This window comes from Lagenorhynchus albirostris, chromosome 10 (assembly GCF_949774975.1).
Source record: "Lagenorhynchus albirostris chromosome 10, mLagAlb1.1, whole genome shotgun sequence".
NCBI lineage: Eukaryota > Metazoa > Chordata > Mammalia > Artiodactyla > Delphinidae > Lagenorhynchus > Lagenorhynchus albirostris.
In genome coordinates, this window is record NC_083104.1 from 82189039 (window position 1) to 82213895 (window position 24857).

The 24857-nt window shown below is 40.8% G+C and overlaps 1 long non-coding RNA gene across 1 annotated transcript; it reads right to left on the minus strand.

Moving 5' to 3' along the window:
- Window positions 1–1320: 1320 nt before the first annotated feature.
- LOC132527555 (uncharacterized) lies at window positions 1321–24745 on the minus strand. The gene is made up of 5 exons (XR_009543029.1): window positions 24698–24745; window positions 23902–23951; window positions 19816–19884; window positions 1762–1857; window positions 1321–1546 (listed from the first exon to the last, which is right to left on the minus strand). It is a non-coding gene; the product is annotated as an uncharacterized LOC132527555 (long non-coding RNA).
- Window positions 24746–24857: the final 112 nt, after the last annotated feature.

A 24857-nucleotide genomic window follows, 5' to 3' on the forward strand; every position in this document is an offset into this window, starting at 1 on the left:
CTCTACAGAATATGAGGGAAGCTGTGGCCAGGAGAAGCAGCTGGGAATCAAGTACAGAAAGAACAAGAGGAAATCGGGTTTTAGAAACAAATGTGTATTCTAAATTTTCTCTAATACTCTCCCATAATCTCCTCCCATTTCATTTCTCCCTATCCCATTACCATCCTAACATAAGTTCCATGCCAATAATTTTTCTAGGACTCCCTCCCCCATTCTATGGAACACCTTTCAACTTACCCTTTCTAGAAGAACCTCTTCCTCCAAACAACCCCTTTCCAGCCCTTGCCAGATTTCAATAAGTTATGGTGACAGAAAGAAAAAACAAAGGAACACCTAAGTGCTTAAAAAAAAAAAAAAGCAAGCAGCACTTACCTGCTTATTATGTTGCTTGGGTCTTAGAAAGGAAGAGAAAACAGACTGTCATGGAAATAAAGTTCCCAGGATCTGACACCATTCCCTACGATGGGCTTGCTGGGGAATGGGTACACAACAGGACTGTACAGAGAATTTTCTGATGAGCCTGGACCTGTTCTGTTCTCCACTGTAGTATCAGTTTATGTGGACATATGTTTCCCCATCCTTTTCTCTATTTGAGTGCTAGACTATCCCCTCCAAGAAACCTTCCTTGATCTGTCAAGAATCCTATTGTCTACCAGGTTAAGACTGAAATCTCAGCCTGCCTTGGAAGGCCTCTACTCATTTGACCCCATCTTAGCTGTCTCATCTTCCCTCTAACTTCTTCCTCACTTAAGCTGACTCCTCCAGAAAGGTAGCTCTGTTCACTCTATGTACCTTTTCTACCTTCCAAACTATCTTCCTCAGCACCCACACCCACCCTTTTATTATCACACTCATTAAGTTTATTATCACATTCATTTATTTCATTCTAACCAATGCACCTCCACCAAATGGAATGTTCAACTCCTCCTTCCTGCTAATCCAAATCTTTACATTTTCTTCAAGGCTGCCATTAAGAGCTGCTTCTTCCTTGAAGACTTCCCTGACTAAACCTAGTCTTTTCCAGAATTCCTGGGGCTTCCTGTCTGACCACAAGATTTAACACGCGATTATTTCTTATAATTATAAATGTATAGATCTTACTATCTCATTGTAAGATCTGGGTCTATTACAGTCCCTTGCCCACCGCAATTTGGGACTTAAAACCTATTGCTTTGCTGATTAACTTATTAAAGAACTCAACAAATGAGAACAAAACCTTGTCTCTCCTGACTCCTTGTCCAAATCTCATGCTAATGGAGGGCTACACTGCATCCTGGAGCAAGGGGACCCAGGTACAGTTTAGTTGGTCACTCACCTGCAAAAGTTCAAGTGCTGGCTGCCGAGCCTTCTTCTCTAACTCAGAAATCAGGGTCTCAAGCTGGATGACCTCCTCAGAGCCCTTGGTGACATGGCTGTTCCTCCCTTCAGTGAGCTCTTGCTCCATCCCATCCAGCCACTTCAACAGGTACTGCTCCTTTTCTCTCAGGAACTGATGGCCCTGCTCAAACACTGATGCTATGTCTTGCTTGTGGTTCTGGAATTTTGCCTGCAGTAAAGGCAGAAAGGGGAAGAGGACTTCTTCTGAGAGGCTAGGAAACACCAGAACATTTGTGAGATCTGGAAATGAGTTCAGAACAAGAATTCCTTTCATCACACCCTCCTTCTCCCCATCCTTCAATATACCCCCTCCCCCTGACACACACACACACACTCTCCCACCCAACAGAGGTACACAGAACATTCACTTGAGACTTCTCTTACCAGCAGGGCCTGAATCTCATCTTGTCCCGTAGACTAAAAATTCCGAATCCTGTCCCTGTCTCCCTTCAGAATCTTCAGATGGTTTAGAATTTTACCCTATGGAAATAAACATGGGTAATATTAAGATGAAGATGAAAATGCCCTCAATAAGAAAAGAGATCTGCAAAATGATTCCAGAGTGAAATCAGATAGTGTTTGACCTTATGTAGTATAATAAGGTAACTAGGATGGAATAGTTTCTATCCTACTTAATGAAGAAGAAACAAAGTGAGTGCTATGTTAACTTAGAGCAGTTTCTCAGAAGTGAGATAAAATGAATATTAAACTTATACTGTACCGTATGTCAATTACATCTCAATAAAACTGGAAGAAATTAAGTGAGATAAAATAATGATTTATTATCATTGCAAGTACTAAGACTTATAGTGTAGTATTTATTTATACTTACTCTTTCCACCACAAATATAGACAATTTATATTAAAATTAATTGATAACATGGAAGTAAAAAAGAAAATCAACACAAAAAGTGAGGGAAAGTATATGTACTAACTCCAAATCTTTAAGAGAATGACTAAACTGGTTTGAAGAGTCCCATCAACCAAGGAGAAAAGGGAAATACTGAATCACATTAATTATTTAGCTGACAGAAGAAATACTAGTATGTCAGAAAAAATAAGTTTCCCTGAGATTAAATTCTGAAAGAAAACTTATACAAGATGCAATATTCTCAAAAATATTTTTACAACAATAATGTGCTAGAAACACACAATTCGAAGCTACGTATCCAGAGGGCTATCAAGAGCGCTGGTATTCTGTACTGCTGGTTGAGACTTGATTGATTGCCTCAGAAACCAAAACATCAAGGCAATGGGACAGACTTGCTATTATAAAAGATACGAAAACAAACCAGTTTATTATCCAAATGCAAAAGATAACATGTTGCCAAGAACTTTCCATGCTACAGAATTTGAACCTTCACCTACACCTGTTACAATGGCTATTATTTAAAAAACAAAAGATAAGTATTGGTGAAGATGTGATGAAAAGGAAACCCTGGTACACTACTGATGGGAATGGAAACTGGCACGGTCATGGAAAACCCAATGGATGTTTCTCAAAAAAATTAAAAATAGAACTACTATATGATCCAGCAATCCCACTTCTAGATATTTATCTGAAGGAATTGAAATCAGGATCTCGAAGAGATATCTACCCTCCCATGTTCATTGCAGCATTATCCTCAATAGCCAAGATATGGAAACAACCTAATGTCCAATGGATGAATGGATAAAGACAATGTGGTATATACATACAATAGAATATTACTTGGCCTTAAAAAAGAAGGAAATCCTGCATTTGCAACAACACAGGTGGACCTGGAGGACATTATGCAAAGTGAAATAAGCCAGACACAGAAATTCTACAAATACAGTAGAATCTCACTCATATGAGAAATCTAAAAATAGTCAAACTCATAGAAGCAGACCATAGAATGGTGGTTGCCAACAGCTGGAGGTGAAGGAAAAGGGTAATAGTTTGGTCAAAGGGTAATGGTTTCAGTTATGCAAGATAAATAAGTTCTGAAGATCTACTCTACAGCATAGTGCTTATAGATAACAATACTGTGTTATATAATTAAAATTTGCTAACAGGATAGATCTTATGCTAAGTGTTCTTATCTCACACACACACACACATACACACAATAACATAATAATAATAATAAAGCGGGTGGGAGGAAACTTTGGGAGGTGATGGATATGTCTATGGCCAGCTACTGAGCTCGTGCGCCCCTAACTAGAGAGCCTGCGTGCCGCAAAACTACTGAGCCCACGCACTCTGGAACCCACGCACCACAACTACAGAGCCCACGGGCCCTGGAGCCCGCGCACCACAACTAGAGAGAGAAAACGTGCACGCCACAACTAGAGAGAAGCTCGCGCACCACAGTGAAAGAGCCCACATGCCTCAACAAAGATCCCACGTGCCGCAACGAAGACCCAACGCAGCCAAAAATAAATAAATTAAATAAATACATAATAAATCTTTAAAAAATTGGACTGCAATTTTAAAAATCAGTATATTACATATAATAAAGAGTAAATGGTATTTAACAAAACTTGTGTTTTAGTGTGTGTGTATGCGTGTGTGTATGCGTATGCATGTATATTAGACTGGATTGTGAATTAATTTCTTACTGTGATGTTTCAAAAAAATGTTTGAAAACCCTTAGTTTAAACCATGATGATGAGCTTTTCCAGGCAGAGTATGAATAACAGACCTATGATTGAACATAGTGGTTTCTAATAATCTAACTCTCATACCTTCAAATGAGTTTTAAAATATAGCCCTAAATTTTTGTAATTCTTATTCTCTACTGTTGAATCATTTAAAGCAATTTATTTTTATTTTTAATATTTTATTTATTTATTTATTGGCTGCATTGGGTCTTAGTTGCCACATGCAGGATCTTTTGTTGTGGTGTGCAGGCTTCTCTCTAGTTGTGGCGCCCGGGCTCCAGAGTGCATGGGTTCATTAGTTGCCGCACTGGGTCTTAGTTGTGGTACATGGGATCTTTCGTTGCAGCATGTGGGCTTCTCTCTAGTTGTGGCACGTGGGCTTAGCTGCCCCACGGCATGCGGGATCTTAGTTCCCTGACCAGGGATAGAACCCATGTGACCCGCATTGTAAGGTGGATTCTTTACCACTGGAAAGTCCCTATGGTCCATTTTTTTAAATGCTGTTATAACCCACAAAATTGATGCCATGATACAAGGTATTGCAGTCTACACTTTGAAAAACATTGATTTAAACCACAACAACTTTATCACTAACCCTGACCTCTACCCAGAAATGCAAACTCTAGGGAGCTACAGAAGTCTACTGTATCACCACTTGAATATACCACTTGCACCTCAAATTCACACCTCCAAATGCATTATCTTCCTCATTGTTCCTACTCCCCAGTAAAAGGTACCAACAACCACTCCATGACCCAAGCCAGAAGCTAGGTGTGATTTTAGACAGCTCATTCTCTTTCACTACTACCTCCGATATCTGGTCACTGAATTAAATAATACAATGTCTGAAATAAAAATTTCACTGCATGGCCTTAACAACAGAATGCAGATAATAGAAGAAAGAGCCAGTGACCTTGAAGATAGTGCAATAAAAATTATCAAGTCTTAATAAAAGAGAGAGAAAAAAAGATTTTTTTTTAAAAAAGGAGAAATTCAGTGACCTATGAAATATCAAAAGGTCTAACATTCATGTCATTAGAGTCCCAGAGAAGGGAAAGAAATTGGTAAAGGAAAAAAATGTTTAGAGAAAAAATGGCTGAAAACTTTTCAAATATGGCAAAAGACATAGATTTATAGATTTAAGAAGCCCAGCAAATTCCAAACAGAATGACTTTAAGGAAAACCACCCCAGATACATCATAATCTAACTTCTGCAAACCAAAGATGAAGAAAAAATCTTGAAAGCAATCAGAAGAAAATAACATATCACAATGAGGGGAAGAATGATTCAAATCGTTCAGATTTGAATCCGAACAGATTTCTCATTAGAAACCATAGAGGCCAACAGACAGTGGGGGAAACATCTGTAAAGTCCTGGAGGAAAAAAACCTGTCAGCCCAGTGAAATGTGCTTCAGAAATGAAAGCAAAATATAAATATTTTTAGATGAAAGTAAACTGAGAGAATGTGTCACCAGCAAACCTGCCCTAAAAGAATTGTTAATGGAAGTTCTTCAGGCTGATGTGAAATTCCAAAGGGACATTTGGAACTTCAGCAATAGCAACAGAACAGAAGAAAGAGCAACAGAAATGGTAAATATTTGGATAAATACAGTTGTCTATTTTATACCTCACAAATTCTTTAAAATATGTAGGACTGTTGGAAGCAAAAATTGTAACATTGTTAGTGAGATAATGTATGTATATGTAATACATATGACAACTATAGGGAAAGCAACTTATATGGTTGTAAGGCTTCTACATTTTACTTGAAGTTGCAAACTTTTAACTCGAAGTAGATTTTTAACTCTAAGGTATGTATATTGTAACCCAGAGACCACTACCAAAAAGGTAATATGAAGAGATATAGCCAAAAGCCAATAGGTAAGTTGATGTGGAATATTAAAAATATTAGAATAAAAGAAGAGAAGGCAGGAAAAGTGAAATAGAAGAGTAAAAAACATAGGGTACAAAACAGAGATGATAAAATGGTGGACCCAAGTTCAACAATGTTAATAATTACATTAAATGTGAAGAGTCTAAACACACCCATTAAAAGAGATTGTCAAATTGGTTTAAAAAAAGACCAAACTATATTTTATCTCCAAAAAAACCCACACTAAATATCAATATAATAATATACTAAAAGTAAAAGTAAAGTATACTAAAAGTAAAAGAATTGAAAAAGATGTACCATGCAAACACTAACCAAAATAAAGCTGAAGTAACTATATTAATATTAGATAAAGTAGACTTCAGAACGTGGTATGTTACAAGGGATAGATAGGGCTATTACTTAATGATAAAGGGGTCAATTCTCCAAGAAAACATGCTAATCACAAATGTGTGTGCAACAACAGAGCTGCAAAACACATGAAGCAAAGACTGATGGAACTGATATGAGAAATAGACAAACCCAAAATTGTGTTGGAGACTTCAACACTCCTTTCTCCAAAACTGAGAAAAATTAGACAGAAAATCAGTAAGGATAAAGAAAACCTGAACAACATATCAACTAGCTTGACCTAATGGCAATGACAAAACACGCTGCCCAACAAAAGCAGAATATACATTCTTTTCAAGTGCATATGAAATATTCATATAAAGGAACATATTCTGGGCTGTAAAACAAACCTTAACAATTTAAAAGAATTGAAATTATACAAATTATACAAAATATGTTCTTTAACCATGATGGAATTAAACTAGAAATAGAGAACAGAAAAATATTTATAAAATCTCCAAACATTTGGGGATTAAACAATGCACTTTTACATAAGCCATGGTGAATAGTATTGTATCAATGTCAATTTCTTTGTCTCCTAAGATGTTATCACTGGCAGATGATGGGGAAAAGGGTACACAGAGGTCCTCTGAGCTATTTTCATAACTTTTTGTAAATCTTAAACTATTTAAAAATAAAAACTATTTAAAACTTTAAAAAAGAGAAATAAATAAAAATGAGTGAAGAAAGCCTATGTGATCTATGGGACACCATCCAGAGAAACAAAATCTGAATCACTGGTGTTCCAGAAGAAGAAAGGGAGACAGGGACTGAAAAACTATTTAAAAGAAATAATGGCTAAAATTTTCCCAAACCTGGGAGAAATTTGAATATTCAAGTTCGTGAAACTATTAGATCACTCCATTATTTCAGTCTAAAATGATCTTCTCTTAGACGCATTATAATAAAACTGCCAAGAATATAAGATAAAGATAGAATCTAAAATAAGCAAGAAAGAAGATTGTAAACTACAAAGGCACCCCTATTAGGCTATCAGTGGATTTCTTAGCAGAAATCCTACAGGCCAGGAAAGAGTGGGATGATATATTCAAAGTGCTGAAAGAAAAAAATTGCCAACCAAGAATTCTCTATCTGACACAGTTGTCCTTTATTAAGGAGAAATAAAGACTTTAACAGACAAACAAAAATTGAGGGAGTTCATCACCACTAGATCTGCCTTACAAGAAATGCTAAAAGGAGTTCTTCAAGTTGAAATGAAAAGATGCTAATTAGTAACATGAAAACATACATATATATACAACACACAGGTAAAGGTAAGTATACAGTCAAATTCAGAAAACTCTATTACTGTAATATGATGGTGTGTTAACCACTTAACTATAATGTAAAGGTTAAAGGACAAGAGTACTAAAAATAACTATAGCTACTATAATTTTTAATGAATATACAATATAAAAAGAGGTAAATTTTGGCATTAGAAGTATAAATGGGTGAGAAGTAAAAGGGCAGAGTTTTTGCATGCTAGTGAAATTAAGTTTTTGCATGCTAATACATCTAATAAGAGGTTTTATGTAAGCCTCATGGTAACTAAAAAGCAAAAAAAACTTACAGTAGATTCACAAAAGACAAAGAGAAGAAAATCAGAGCATACCACCACAGAAAATCACCAATTCACAAAGGAAGGCAGCAAGACAGGAAACAAAGAGAACTACAAAACAGCCAGACAGAAATCAATAAGATGGTATTAGTTAGTAAGTCTTTACATATCAATGATTACTCTAAATGTAAATGTATTGAATTCTTCAGGCAAAAGTCACAGAGTGGCTAGAAAAAAAGATCCAACTATAAGCTGCCTACAAGATACTCACTTTCAGCTTTAAGGACACTCATAGGATTAAAGTGAAGGGATGGAGAAAGATATTCCATGCAAGTGGAAAACAGGAGAGCGAAGGTAGCTTTACTTATATCAGATAATATAGACTTTAAGCTAAAAACAATAACAATAGACAAAGAAGGTCATTATATAATAATAAAGGGATCAACTCATCAAGAAGATATAACAATTATAAATATATATGCACCAGGGACTTCCCTCGTGATCCAGTGTGTAAGACTCCACGCTCCCAATGCAGGGGGCCGGGGTTCGATCCCTGGTCGGGGAACTAGATCTCACGTGCATGCCGCAACTAAGAGTCCACATGCCGCAACTAAGAAGTCCACATACCCCAACTATGAGCCCACATGCTGCAACTAAAAAAGATCCTGCATACCGCAACTAAGACCCAGCACAGCCAAAATAAATAAATAAAAATATATTAAAAATATATATATATATATGCACCCAACACCAGAGCACCTAAATATATTAAGCAAACACTAACAGATCTGAAGGGAGAAATAGACAGCAAAACAATAACAGCAGGGAACTTCAATACTCCACTTCAAGCAATGGACAGATCATCCAGAGAGAAAATCAACAAGAAAACGTTCGACTTGAAACATACTTTAGTCTAAATGGAACTAACAGACAGCCAACAGCAGCAGAACACACGTTTTTGTCACCATGCTGTATAATACAACTCTAGAACTTATTTGTCTTGTAACTGGAAGTTTGTACCTTTTGACCACCTTCACCCATCTTGCCCACCCCGCCTCTGGAAACCACCAATCTGTTCTTCATATCTATGAGTTTGGTTTTTATTAGATTTCTCAAACAATTAAAAATAGCACTACCATATGATCCAGCAATCCCATTTTTGGGTATATATTCAAAGGAAATAAAAACAGGATATCAGAGAGATACCTGCACTCCCGTGTTCATTGCAGCATTATTCACAATAGCCAAGATATGGAAACGACTTACAAGTCCATCTATGAATGAATGGATAAAGAAGATATGATATATCTATATCTATATAATGGAATATTATTCAGTCATGAGAAAGAAGGAAATTCTGCCATTTGTGACAACCTGGATGGACCTTGAGGCATAGCGCTAAGTAAACATAAATCAGACAGAGAAAGAGAAATACTATATGATATCACTTACATGGAATCTAAAAGAAAAACAACTCACAGAAATAGAGAGTAGAATTGTGGTTACCAGGGGCTAGGAGAATGGGGGAATTGGGAAGATATTGGTCAAAGAGTACGAGCGTCCAGTTATTAGGTGAACAATTTCTGCGAACCTAATGCATTGCATTGTTTTTATAGTTAACAGTACTGTATTGTATAATTTAAAACTGCTAAGAGAGTAGATCTTAAATGTTCTCACCACAAAAAATAAATGGTAATTATGTGATGCGATGGAGGTGTTAGCTAACACAGTGGTGGTAATCATAACATAGTATATGTGTTTCAAATCAACATGTTGTACATTTTAAAGTTACACAACATTATGTATCAATTATATCTCAATAGAGTTTGGGGGAAAAGAAAGAAATGCCAAAGATTCTACAAACAGGAGCAGAACTAATAAATGAGTTTAACAAAGCCACAGGATACAAGGTCAATATTTTAAAAATTGTTTGTTAATACACATAAATAAATAAACTACTGAAGACTGAAATTTAAAACAGTATCATTTACAACAATACCATAAAATGTGAAGTACTTAGGTATAAATCTTACAAAATATCTGTAAGATATCTATGCTGTAAGCTAAAAAAAAAAATGGAAGAAATCAAAGAAGATCCAAATAAATGGTGAAATATATTAATGGCTTGAAGGACTCAGTATTCTTTAGATGTTATGTTAAACCATGGAAAGGCCAAGGAGGCACCACTGTAGAGCTGTTCTTAGGGCATCAGTTGGCCTTAACCCAGCCATGAAGCTCCTTCCAACACCACCATCACCCCCATTATCTCCCATAAAAGGGAGATAATAATAATAACCCCCACAACCCAGAGGACTGCAGAAAGGATTCAGTGAGATCAGGTAAATAAATGAACCTCACTCTGCAAAGCAAAATGCCCTATAGAATGTTGGTTATGGGCTTCCCTGGTGGCGCAGTGGTTGAGAGTCCGCCTGCCGATGCAGGGGGCACGGGTTCGTGCCCCGATCCGCGAAGATCCCACATGCCGCGGAGCGGCTGGGACCGTGAGCCATGGCCACTGAGCCTGCGCGTCCGGAGCCTGTGCTCTGCAACCGGAGAGGCCACAGCAGTGAGAGGCCCGCGTACCGCAAAAAAAAAAAATTAAAAAAAAAAAAAATGTTGGTTATTATTTCCACACCAAGAAATGGGAGCTAATATTTCACTTTTAGCTGCCATCCTGAGCCTCACAGGGACCCCTGCTTTGACCCTCTTGTTTCTGTCTCCTTTGCAGTGCATCCAGCATCACAGCACCTGGCCCACCCTTCCGTGGCCTCTCCAGCCCAGCCCCGGACTCACTTGGGCCACCTGCCGCCTAATCGCAGACAAGGCCTCAGTCACTGGGCTCTGCTGGAGCCTCTGCGACAACTGCCGGGCCCTTCTGGGCAACCCCAGCCCTGCCTGTGCCTCCGGGACCCCTGCCCCTCAGACCCGCGTCTTGGACCCTCAGGAAAGGCCTCCACCAGGCGGCCCAAGGACTGTAGCCGTTGCTCAGGGACCCGCGCCCAGGTCGGCAGGGAAAAGGAAGGCCCAGTGGCACCAGGGGGATTCACCAGCTACGAATGCTTTTAAAATAATTTGTGCCGTGTTGTGATCCTCAACAAGCCTGTGCGTCAGGGCACAAAGGCGCTGGTAGGCCCATTTTACAAATCAGAGCAAGGAAGGCAACGCAGCAGAGACCAACTGGCCAAGATGGCTGCCCTCACTTAGACCAAGTCCCTGCGGCCCCGGGGGCGAGCCCTACGGTTGCTTGGCAACGCGGGGCACCCATGCTCCCAGGCTGGCGCCTAGTTTCCCGAACCTACAGGTGGAGGTTTTACCCTTTGTACTGTGGGGTTCACCCATCCAGAGTCAGGTGCTTCTGCCATTTTCAGTATTCATTTGCTTTTGCCCTTTTGAAACTCCCAAGTGCTCCACCCCACCCCACACCCTAGCCTTTTGGAGAGGTCGTGGACCATTGGAGTTCCACCGATCTGGACAGCCATATCCACAATTCTGGTATCCCAGAATTCTTCTATATTTTCCCTAGAGGGATGTGTAAGGCCTTACCAACTCTTTGTGTGATGCCAGACACCCATTATTTTTTACCTCAGACTAGGCATGTATGTTGGCAAAGTGCAATGTCACATATAACTAAACAATCAGTGGGAACAAATCTGAATCCCCAAAACGAATAGGAGCACAAAAGATGAAAAAGATCATAGTAGTTGTAAAAAAACATTTTTGCATGGAATTTACATCTTAACTGCTTCTAGGCCGAACAGGTTATTAGGTCTATGAGGCCAGCATTACCCTGACACCAAAGCCAGATAAAGACTTGACTACTCAGATTCCTCTGCATTTTCTTGGCCTAGAGAAGTGGCCCACTCCTTGCTGTTATGGGCTGTCCTCCCCAGTGGTGGGTTGAATGGTGGCCCCCCAAAAGATATGTGTACTCTTGAATCCCCAGAACCTGTGAAGGTTAACTTATTTGGAAAAAGGGTCTTTGCAGTTGTAACTAAGTATCTTGAGATGAGACCATCCTGGACTACCAGGGTGGACCCTAAATTCAATCCAAATGTCCTTATAAGAGACACACAGAGAAAAGGAAGAGGCAATTGTGAAGACAGAGGCAGAACTTAAAGTAATACAGTCACAATTCAAGGAATGCCTAGAGTCAATAGAAGCTGGAATAGACAAGGAACAGAATCTCTCCTAGAGCCTCTGGGGAGAGTGACCTCTGCCGGTACATTGATTTTGTTCTGATTTTGGCCTTCAGAACTATGAGAGAAGACATTTGTTGTTTTAAGCTACCTAGTTTGGTTACCGCAGCCCTCAGAAACTAATACATGCCCCCTTACTAAAAGATGACACAGTGACCTCTGCCTTGCGACATAATATGTACTCCTCTCAGGACCAAGGGCTAACCTCTCCTCCTGACCATTAGATCAATAACTATGGCTGTCAAAAATACTGAGTTGGAGAATTGTGGACCTGCTAAGGGAGGAAAGATATTTATCCTCAAAGAGCTGAAGGATCTGGCTAGGGTGTACCAACAAGAGTCAAACGAGTTCGACAGCAGTTTCATAGTCACATTTACTCACACCCCAGGGAAAGAGAACACTGCACACCACGCAGAGCCACATACGGAGGGTGCATTTGGGAACGGTGACCAACCAGTGGCTGTGGGAGGCAGACTATGTAGTAGCAAGAGGGTGAGGTGCCCCCTGGTTTTTGTGGGAGAATGTGATTGGCTTGTTTGAAAAATTCTGCAGGTTGGCAAGGAACTGAAACACGCTGTTCAGGGATAAGCAGGAACTATGCCCAGACTCTTTTGATAAGAAAGTCTGTTTGACTAGAGGACTTTATTTGCAGGAGCAAAGTTGGGAGGGAAACTTGTATTGGGGCCTTAGTATATGTAGAGACATCTGTTACCTCAGTTTATAATTTGGGTATCTGTGAGGCAAGATATTCCCAGAATTCTTTACCCCAAAGGGGGCAACTCTTAGGCAATGGCCCAAGAGTTTGTAAAAAAGTACAGATGTGGCCACTTGCTGGCCAGGCATTCAGTGCTAAGATGACTGCCAGAAGTGTGGCCAGTTGTTCTGACCTCTGGGTCCTCTCCTTTATTAGGGACATCCTGGTTAAGGGATGAAAATCAAAAATGTTCCACTGAGCTCCTTTATGTATTATGGTGATGATACCATCTGCAAATTGTATCAACTCCCATTGCTGTTCACTTGGTTGATCCCAAGGGGCATCCCAGGTAGCCAAGAGGTCTGGGAGAGAGGACTTCCTCTAGCACCAAGAAATCTGGCAAGGGACTAGGGACAGGGGAGGCCATCCCCTCCTGCAGGTAACTATGCCAAAGGGTCCAGGTTTGGCTCCATCCTATAGCAAGGAGGCCTAGGTAGCTATGCCGGGCTGTGGGGTGCTTTCATGATCCAAGGCATAATGGGCAGCTGGGTACAAAGGGTCACAGATACAGGGCCTCTGAAAGTTTCTGTTTCCAGAAGCACACAATAAGCAGCTAGCAGCCGCTCCTCTAATGATACATAGCACAGAACCAAGGAAGGCAACTTTTTGCTTCAGAAACCAATGAACAACTTATGGCAAACATGGGTAGTCCAGAGACTCCAGGAGGTATGAGAGGAGATTGCTAAATCCTCTACAGTGAAGGAGTCTCTGGAGAAACCAATAAGAGTGCCTCTTGTAGCCTTTGGATGGAGACGGGAAAATTCACGGTGGGTTGATTTGCAGGTAACAGCAAAAGTGAGATTAAGTAAAATTTGTAAATTAGGAATAAGTTGTCTACAGAATCCCCCCAAAAGATCAAAAGGTTGATCTTTTATTAACATTGTGGATGGCAAGAGGGTCAAAGATTTCTTAACAGTGTGTAGGGGATGGAGCAGCCCTTGAGCTGCTGAATAATTTTTAGGAATTGAACAGAGGTGGCTGGCAGGGTCTTGTACTACGTGTGGGGCCATCCCTTTTTTGTGAGCTCCTTTGTTTCTATGTCCTGAATGAGTGTGTCAAATGAATCTTCTCAGAGGATGGTGTCATCAGTGTAATATCATACCTGTTCTTCTGGAGAAGCGTAGATGCAGTTAAAGTCTTGCTTTCAAAGATTGTGTGCAAAGGCAAAGTACCCCACGGTACACCACGCAGGGGCACCAAGGGGTTGCACCTGGTAACACTTTCAACAACTAGGTTCTGTGGGAGGCCAGCTTTGTAGTATCAAGAAGCTGAGTGACCCCTGGTTCTTAGAGGAGGATGTGATTGGCTTGTTTCAATAATTCTTCAGGCTGTCAGGAACCTGACACCACTCACCACTCAGGGTTAAGCAGGAACTGTGCCTGGTCCCTTTGATAAGGAGGGTTGTTTGGCTAGGGCCCTTATCCACAAGAACAGAGTGGGGACGGGAACTTGCAGTTAGGCCATTCAGGGCTCCCCCAATTTTACCCAATGTCAAGGCAGCATATAATATTAAGCTCATTATAATTTTATAATATTAATTACATAATTTTAAGCCTTATACCACATCATGCAAAACATTTTTATCAGTCACAACATTCTAAGAGCTCAATTCCCAGGAGTTGGCCAAAGGTCAGTCATGAAAACAGGCCCTTCGTGGGAATGTGCAGGGTTTGAGCAACTCAGGCCTGCTGAGTTAACCTTTCCATCACAGATACTTACTCCAATATGGATTTGCCTTTTGTGACTGGTTCACTTCTCCCAGCTTTACAACTGTACCCTTGCAGAATGCCTTGTCCATCACCATGGTATTCTATACAGCATCACATCTGACAAGTGACATATTTTGCAGCAAAGGAAATGTGGAAATGGACTTATGCCCGTGGACTTCACTGATCTTAACACATGTCCCATCACCTAGAAGAAGCTGGCTTCATAAAATTCCGCAATGACTTACTTTGAGGTTCACAGCACCAACTGGAAGATGACCCCCTAGGAGGTTAGGGTGCTATCCCAAAGGAAGCAATACGTGCATTAAACCGGTGGCCAACTGTATTCATTTCCTACTGGTGCTGTAACAAATTACCACAAAGCAGCCTGCAGGGGCCTTAAACTAACCCTACCCCCACTCCACACAACCACACCACATGCCCTAGAAAACAGCCCACAGAATCACAAGCAAATGTAAGTTCCTGATATGACTTCCCTAACAGTCTCCCTTTACTCCCAGAACCATTCCCCGTGCACACCTTAGATAAGGCAGGTGCCCCAGGTCCTGCTTCTCTCTCTGTCTGCACTCTCTCTTAAACTTCCTCTGTGGCCCCTTGAGGCATGCTACGTACCTCCTCCAGCACCTGTTGTTGAGCCATGCTCACCATCTAGCACTCTGTGCTCTACTTAACAGATGTTAATTTAACAGTCATAACGATGAGTCTTATGGGACGATAATCAAGATGTCAGTAGAGCTGGTTTCTTCTGGAGGCTCTGAGGGGAGGATCCATTGTCCTCGCCTTTTTCAGATTCAGATGGCCAGATTCCTTGGCTTGTGGTTCCTTCCCCTGTCTTCGAAGTACATCACTCAAGTTTTTTATTTCTTCTTTTTTGTAGTCTAATTTCATTCTGCCTCCCTCTTATAAGAACACTTGCGAGCACATTTAAGGCCCACCTGGATAATCCAGGATAATCTCATCATCTCAAGATTCTTAACTTAATCACATCTACAAAATTCCATTTGTCATATAAGAAAATATTCACAGGTTCTCGGGATTAGAGTACGAGTATCTTTGAAGCCCATTATTCAACCTACCCACACTGCACCCTCTGGCACCCCAAAATTCATGTCCATCCCCAGTGCAAGATATATTCACCCCATCTCAGCCATACTGAAAGTCTCAGCCCATTACAGCATGAACTCAAGTTCAAAATCTCATGTATATATCCTCAATTCAGAAGACCCAAATCTCATCATCTAAATCATTAAACCAGGTATCAGTGATCTCTGGGTATGATTCATCCTGGGGCAAAATTCTACTCCAACCATGGACCTGTGAATCTAGAAAACAAGTTATCCTTCTCTCAAAATTCAGTGCTGGGACAGGTATATGAAACAGCTGTGTTTCCTATTCCAAAAGGGAAAAAGTGGAAGGAAGAAAGGAGTCACTGGTCTGAAGCAATGTTAAAAGCAGCAGGGAAAATTCCATTTGATTTCAAGGCCCCCTGCCGTTGGTCTCCCTGCCTTTTCAGGCCTCACAGAGCAATGGGCGTCTGTGACCATGCTCCCCAGCGTCTCTGGCACAAGATTCTTCCAGCACCTGCCAGCCCCTGGGCTTTGGACTTTATGAACTTTCTCCCTGCGGAGCAGGACAGCCCTTGGCACAGCAGCTGCCAGCTGTACTGGTCCAGAAGGAAGGCTGATCCTCTGGTCAAAGGGAAAGTTGTCACTCTCCAACTAGGCATCCTCATTCTGCTATGGGGTCTACTGTGGTGGGAGTATAGATAATTTTTTTGTTTTTTAATCTTCCTTGGTTTATTAATTTTCTTTGTTTAAAACTTTTTGAATAGTAAGGGACTCACATGATTCACATAATCAAAGAGTATAAATATATAACCACAAAAATAACAGGGTTTATGGGGAAAATAGGGTTTTGGGAGACAACTCAGAATCTATACTTCTTTGTAAACTTAACACTAACAAAACAATCAATAACAATCCAAATAAAAACACTAGCATTGTTTTTAAAAGACTTGTTAAATAGCTAATAGATAAAGATCATGATATGAGGACTTTACTGTTATTGAAAAAAAAAGGTAAAGATATGTTGAGAGGGTAAGGAAAGATGGAAGCTGGTGGTTTATGGAAACAAGGCAGGGGGTCGTCACCAACAGAAGTTGCAGGATAAGCAGTTGAGACTTTGCACAAAAGTAGGTGTTGATGATGGGTGGCTTTGGCTCATTGTTTTGTGTTTGTTTCTTTTGCACTGGCCTTGTTTGGTTGTCTTGCTATCTTCTTTCTTTTATTGAGAAGCAGCTTACAGAGTTCCAAATACAACCTTGTCCACGGCGCAAAGACTGCACCAAAATCATCATTTTCTATCACTGCAAATGGGTCTCATTTCTACTTAAAGCAGAAGACACCTAGGAAAGCTCTTGTAGGGCAGCCTAATGACATTTTTCTTCCACACTTCTGAGGGCTGCATCAGCAAAAAAATTTGTTGCCATTCCTGTGTAGAATCGTACTGCAGCAGCATTTACTAGTCTCGTCCTCAAAACATTCATGAAGGGACTTCCTTGGTGGTCCAGCGGTTAAGACTCCACGCTGCCAATGCAGGGGGCCCAGGTTCCATCCTGGTCAGGGAACTGGATCTCGCATGCAGCAACGAAAATCCCACATGCCGCAATGAAGATCCCGTATGCTGAAGCTAAGACCCGGCACAGCCAAATAAATAAGGAAATATTTTTTTAAAAATTCATGAGGGCTTCCCTGGTGGCGCAGTGGTTGGGAGTCCGTCTGCCGATGCAGGGGACATGGGTTCGTGTCCTGGTCTGGGAAGATTCCGCATGCCACAGAGCGGCTGGGCCTGTGAGCCATGGCCGCTGAGCCTGCGCGTCCGGAGCCTGTGCCCCACAACGGGAGAGGCCACAACAGTGAGAGGCCCGTGTACCGCAAAAAAAAAAAAAAAAAAAAAAAATTCATGAAGATCGGGATAATTATTTAATAAGTACTTCAAGATAGAGAATGTGTCCATACTGAGTGGAGAGGAAGGAGGTGGGGTGAATGGCATTGTCTATAGCATCATATTCCCACAGCTTGCTCTGCTCAATTACATTTGCTACTTTGCATTCAGCTGCTGCTACTCAGAGCAAAACATTCACATACTGGGACAGTTGCATGCGACACAATGCAGCTTCCGCATTATGCTGACACCATTTCCTCATTTATCCATTTGTCTGAAGAAGCGCTCATTGCCACAGTAGAGACAATGAAGGCTCTTGCTCCCAATCCCGCCCACCATCTGCCTAGTTCAAGCCTCATCCCCAAACAGGGAACCACCTTCTTTAGTTTCTTGTGTACCTTCCAGTTTATGAAATATCAAGAGATTCTTGGTTTCCTCCTCTTTTTTTTTTTAAACACAAAACTAGCCTATTATACACAATGTTTTTCACCTTGCTCTTTCCACTTGCAATATATCTTGGAGATCTTACCAAAAGTACACAGAGAACTCCTGTATTGTAATTAGTTTTTCATTGCATAGTATTCCTGTGTGTGTGTGTGTGTGTATAAAATTTTAGCCAGTCCAAAATTGATGGATGCATGGATTATTCCCAATCTTTTGTTAAAGACAAACTGCAATGAACAAAATAGTACAATTTTTTTGCATGTGTATAAGCATATCTGTAGGATGAATGCCAACAAATGGAATTGTGGAATTGCAGGGTTTAAGAGTATGTACACCTACAATTTTGACACACATTGCCAATTGTTTTTCAAAAGGTTTGCCCTAAGTTGGATTCTACAAGCAATAAATGAAAGGGCCTGTTTCTTCACAGTCTTGCCAATCAAGTGTATGCCAAACTTTTGGATTTTTGCTATTCTGACAGGTGCAAAATAAAATCCCTGTGTAGTTATTTGCTCCTTCTTTATTATGAGTGAGGTTGAGCATTTTTTCATGTTGAAGGCTATTTTGTTTCCCTTTCTGTGTGAACTGTCCATAGGGATCCTTTATCAACATGTAACATAACAAATATTTAATTTATTTATTTTGTCCATTATTTGTCTTCCCCCAGTAGAATGTAAGCCCCCCTGAAATTTTTGTCTCTCTTGTTCTGCTGGAGCCCCAGCATCTATAAAAGTACTTAGCACAAAGTAGGTGCTCAATAAGTATTGGAGGATGAATAAATGGATAAAGAACATATGCAATAGATGATCCTGGGATAATCAGATAACCATCAAGAAAAGAGAAACAAATCCATATCTGACTCCAAACATAAAAATGAATTAATCCAGGTATACTAAAGGCTTAAATTTGAAACACGAGACTTTTAAGTGTTTATAAAATAATACTGGAGATTAACTATGTGATCTCGGGACAGGCAGAATTTATTAAACTAGACCCAGAGTCCACAACATAAAGAATGATAAATTCGGCTACTTTAGAATGAAGAACTTCTCTTCATCAAAAGACACCATCAAGACAAGCCAGAAACTCTGAGAAGATATGTGTAACACATACAATCAACAAAGAATTAGTCCCCAGAATATATGAAAAGACAAATATCTCCCATAAATCCACAAGATAAATTTAAAAACAGCCCAATAGAAAAATGGATAAAAGACATAAGAGGCATTATACAGAAGGAGACATACAAATGGCAAAAAAAAAGAAGAAGGAAAAATGAAAAATTCTCATCCTCATTAATAATTAGGCAAATGGAAACTAAAACTAAAATGAGATAACATTTCACACACATCAGACTGGCAAAGAGTTGAAAGTCTGACAATACCAAGTGATGCTGAGGATGTGGTTCAATTGCAACTACATCTGCCAGTGGAGGAACAGTAAGAAATACAACCCCTGGGGGATAGTCTTGCCTCACTGAGTAACACGACATATATGCACATTCTAAGACTCAGAAATTCTACTCTTGGTCACGTACCCTAAAAAGTCTTGCAGGTGTGTGCCAGGATACATGTATGAGAATGTTTATAGCAGCATTACCCATAATAGCAAAAAGATGGAGACAAACCAAATTCCAGGAACAGTAGAGTGGAGAAGAAAAAAATGTAGACTGTTCATATTTGAAATACTACACAGCAGTGAAAATGAATGAGCCAAAGCTAAATGCATCAGGATGGTGGATCTCAAAAACAAAGACAACGAGTCACAGAACACATACAGTGTGATTCCATGTATATAACGTCCGAAAACTGGCAAAACTAGGTAATGTACTGTTTAGGGATATCTACATGTGTAAAACAATTACAAAGAAAAGCTAATGACTATCACAGAAAAGCACATTGAAGCTTACCTCTAGAGGAGAGAGGGAGTGATACATCCATTAGGGGCACACAGTGAAAGATGATGGAAATCTGATTTCCTAGAATGAGAGATGAGTGCAAATGTCTACTTTATTATCTTCTTCTTATTTTAAAACATATACATGCATTATATGTACTCCTTCTAACAGATGATATATTTTGATATATTTCACAGTCTTTGGGAGGAAGGAAAAGAAATGAAGCAATCAAGTACAAACAAGATTTCCAGTCATGGGAGCAGAGAAATGGAGGGAGGGGTTGGCTAAGCAAAAATCCTTGAAAAACTTATAGTATCAAGGAATTTTTTTTTAAATGAGGGATATTATAATATGTGTGTATGCTTATGAGACTAAGTCAGTGAAAAGGTAAAAAGTGATGATACAGGACGTGGGACATCACAGAGGCATAGTCTTCGAGAAAACAGAAGGGATGAGATCTGGCCTTGTTAGTGAAGGTGCCAACGAGGCTCACTGGACAGGAGGGAAGTCAAGGTGGTTCTGCCACAGTAGAACTTGCTGGAAATATGATGTCTAGAGTTTCCTGGAAATCTGCCCTCTGGAACTTCCCAGAAATCCACCCTCTTGGGTGCAGGAGAAAGCTGTTCACACCAGGGTGAACAATATAAGATCTCCCGAGGGGTTGCTGCTGGCGCTGTTTGTTGATGACCACCATGCATGGCAGAAGCTGGATGGTAGGGAGATTTCCTGTGCTTCAGGAGCTGGTGCTGGAAAAGCCGGGCGCTAGCTTTAGGAGCCTGGCAAGGAGCATACCAGAACCAGGAAGCAAAAATCGTTTTCCCTGTAATGACTCTCTAGTGCCCTCTAGTGACAAAGATCAGTGCCTGCTGGCAAAGGAAAAATATTTAAATGGCTCAGGTGCATTTCGGAGCTGAGAAACAATAAATACATAACCAATCCCATGGGGAAAGAGTAATCAGGATGACAATATCTGAACCTTCCATCAAACTTCCCATCACTCAAAGTGGGGTGGAGATCATATATTTCTTCGTGTGATGCAATAGGTACACAGCAGCACTTATGGAATATTTCTTGCCTTAAAAAATGGGACTCGAGGGACTTCACTGGTGGTCCAGTGGTTAAGAATCTGCCTGCCAATGCAGGGGACTCGGGTTCGATCCCCGGTTGGGGAACTAAGATCCCACATGCTACACGGCAACTAAGCCTGGGTGCCGCTACTACTGAGCCCAGGCCCGTGAGCCACAACTAGAGAGAAGACCGCGCGCCGCAACGAAAGATCCCACGTGCCGCAACTAAGACGGAACGCAGCCAAATAAATAAATAAATAAATATGGCACCCAAATCTGATAAAGCCTCTAGATCTAACTACCAGTTACAAGAAATACAGGGGATAGAGAAACAAGTTAATTGACACTATGAGGAAACCAGGCAAATCCAAAATGTAGAACATTTTACAGGATAAATCAACAGTTTTCTCCAACATATTAATAGTATAAAACTAAAGGGAGGGTGGATTGCTATAGATAAGAAAAGGATTAAAAGACATAATAATAAAATGCAATGTATTGTCAAAGTATAATTTTCAAAAACTTAAAAACAGTGGTCTTAGACAAATATAAAGAGCATTTATCAAGGAAGTATTAACAAGGGGACCAGTAAAAAAGAACTATTTCAAAGAGATTAAAAAAACTTAATATACATGGGCACTGGACATACATCTTTTATATCTCTACTGACTAATATTCATGTACATTGTTATTGACCAAGAATCATTTGTATCTATATTATTTTTCTATAAATTCACATCTACCCTTAAAGAATATGCTAAATACCCTAAAATAATAAGTCAAAGTAAAACCTCCCTAGAGAATGAGATAATTCTTTCATGGGCCTGTTGGAAAATGCTCCAGTGTTACACAGAAAGGACACACAGTCATCATTTTGTCTATGCCCAAGTTTGGAATTTTCTTTTTCTTAATAGTATGGACTTTGTTTGCATCTGGATTCATACAACTCAAATGCAAAAAGACATCTTTAAGAAAATCAGGGAATTTGAATATGGTCTGGGTACTAAATGATATTATGAAAATATTGAATAATTAAATGAATAATTTTGTTTGGTGCAGTAATGGCTTTTTGGTTATGTAAGCAAAGTCCCTATCTGTTAGAAAAGCATGTGGAAGTATTTACAAGTAAAGTAAAACATGTCTGTGATTTGCTTTAAAATACCCCAGTTAAAAAAGAAAGTGGGAGGAGGGAATAGATGAAACAAAACAACATGTTAATAACTGTTGAGGCCAAGTGGTTCACGATATTTTCTCTACTTTTGTGTAGGTTTGAAAAATTCCATAATAATTTTTAAAAATGTAATGATAGTATTCTGCTTCACACTCTGGGGTAACTGCACCTTCACCACATAAGGTTTAGAATTCTTAGTTTTAAAGTTAAAAGTTGAATTTCTCATTGTTTACTATACAGCATATTTTCACTAACTTTTGAACAAAAAGACGTTTATATAAACATCCCTAAAGTTGGAATATAAAGTATTTTAAAGAACAACTCAAGTCGTATAAGAGATTGGCTCAGCCTATGCCTTCTTTCTGTTTAAAACTCGGCAGTCAATGCTGTTAGCATTCAAAATGCCTTTCTTTTTCCTTTTGAAAGGGACCGTGAAGCCTGTTATTTTTTTAGCCCATAGCCAGGTCTTAGCACAAAAGCAGTCGGTTCTTAGTAGCATACATTTATTTCTCTGTTAAACCTTTGCTAGAAAACAGACATATAGGCTTAAAACCAGTTTAGCTCATGTAACTTTTAGCTTTTCCTTTAGAGAGAGTCATTTATTCTGGCCCTGATAACAAGGTATCCTTCATATGAAAGATTCAAACAAATTCTTTGCCTCTTTACCAGTGGGAGCTTCATATTTTTAAGTATTTTTGTTCAGAGGCCTCTTTCCAAGCACTCTAACATTCTTCAGACCTTGAGATTTCTGAAAGCCATATTTTAACTCAATAAATATGGTAAATAGTAGAAACATACCTACTAAATTTTCTTGCTTGATTTAAGATTCTCATTTCAAATGCAAGTAATTATATCCTTTGGGCTAGTCAATACTTATAGACAGTTTCAAAGGTTTTACATGTATTATCTCATTTAAGCCTCACAATGATTCTATGAAGTGGATATAATTATTATCTCTATTTTTCAGAGAAAGAACCTGTGGCACATAGAGGCTGAGCAACTCCGCAGAATCACAAAGAAAGTGGCAGAGAGGAGGATCCCAGCCCATGCAGAGCCAAGCAGAGACTTGACTTGAAAGCTAAACTCCTAACCAGCCCCATATGATGTTCTGGTCTCCAGCTGGTATGAACACTGGGCTGGAGGGCTGGAGGAAGGAATTTTGGCTCTGCCCTCAGAAACTTGGGGCAGTGAGTCTGAGCACCCAGTAGCTATAGGGGCGGATACCACTGTGTGCGACTACAAAACTGCCTTTGACTGTACAAAGCAAGCCTTGGAGTCACCATTGCCCTTATTTGGGCTTGAGAAGCCGCATCAACCAAGGTGTAGTGTGGTGGGAGAGGGGAGTGCATAACTGACACTGCAGCCAAGCAGGGCCATAGGGCTTTAGAAAGCTTCTAGAAATGCCCAAGCAGAGCCCATTCATTCAATATACATTTATTGAATGACAGTCATGTGCAGGGGAGACAGGTGATGTCTCCACCCTCATGGGGCTTACATTGCTCAGGGGTGGGTGGCGAGTGGGGAGTAAAAACACATTGACAAAGAAGTGAACAAGATGCTTTGGAATGATGGAAAATGTATGACAAAAGTGAAACAGACTGGATGGTGGAGGAAGGCCTTTCTGAGATGTCAAGGGAGCAGAGACATGACTGACAAGAAGTGGGCAGCCATGCCAGGGGCTAGGGCAGGGAGTTTCAAGACCAGAGGGGTTGAAGCACAGGGACTTAGGGAGAAGTGGCAAGAGGGAAGTCAGAGTGATAATCAGGGCGGTTATGTCAGCCCCGCAGGCCCTGCAGAGGCCTTCCTGTCTCTCTAAGTGGGCTGGGAAGTTATCAGAGAATTTCAAGCAGGGGAAAGTACCTCTGTGGCTGGAGGATGCACGAATGGCCTGTGGGTGGGGCAAGTCCCTCCTAGAGACAAGGAGAGGACAAATTAGTAGCACGAAATCATTTAAGGAGCATTTTAAACATTTCCTCCAAAACACCAACTAAAAGAGTAGGTAGCTGGAGGGCCTATGTGCTGAACGCGGTGACTCTCCCGCTGGCCCAGGGAGACTGGGCGATTTTCATGCGGCGGTGCCTGGGACACGACTACACAGGAGTCGAGCGAGCGGCCAGGGACGCTTGGCGTCGTCAGCTTCCCGGGCCCCGGGTGGCGTGGACGCTCGGAAGCCTCAAGGAAATCTCCCCACCGAGGATCCTGGGAACCCGAGTGTCCGTCCACTTTTCGGGCTGTGTGGTTTCTGAATCCAACGCCGAAGAGGGAAACAGCCCAGGCCCCTAAACTCTTGGGATCTCTGTCGAATGGGGACAAAAATGCCTGACTGGTTTAAAGATATTTTATGTAAAGCGCCTCATCGTAAGCGCCTCGGAAATTGTAGTTAATTTCTGCAAATAGCCCCCTGAGACTATCTGCTTGGTAAGATTCTGCCTGGTCCAGGAAGCAAATTTAGGCCACGTTGCGGGCAGAGTCATATTTAATGTTGAGCACCTGGTAAACTCGCTTCGCCGCCTAGCGCCCTCCGACCCTCGTCCAGACCGGGGCGGGAATTGGGAGAGGAGGGATTCTGGGGTCCCAGAGTCCTACGGAGATGTCTCATTAGGCCTCAAATTTCGACTCCCTTCCACCCCGTAGAGCGGGAGCGCGCACCACGCACCAAACTCCGGCTGCGGCAGCCGCTAAGCCTCAGCTCCGCAAGATTTCAGTTTCCCTTTCTCAGCCCCTGCTGCCCCACCCACCGCTGCGGCCCAGGGATTTGCCCAGTGATCAGTGACGAAGAGGGAACTAAGGCTCCCATTGGGAGGCGGCGTTCGGCA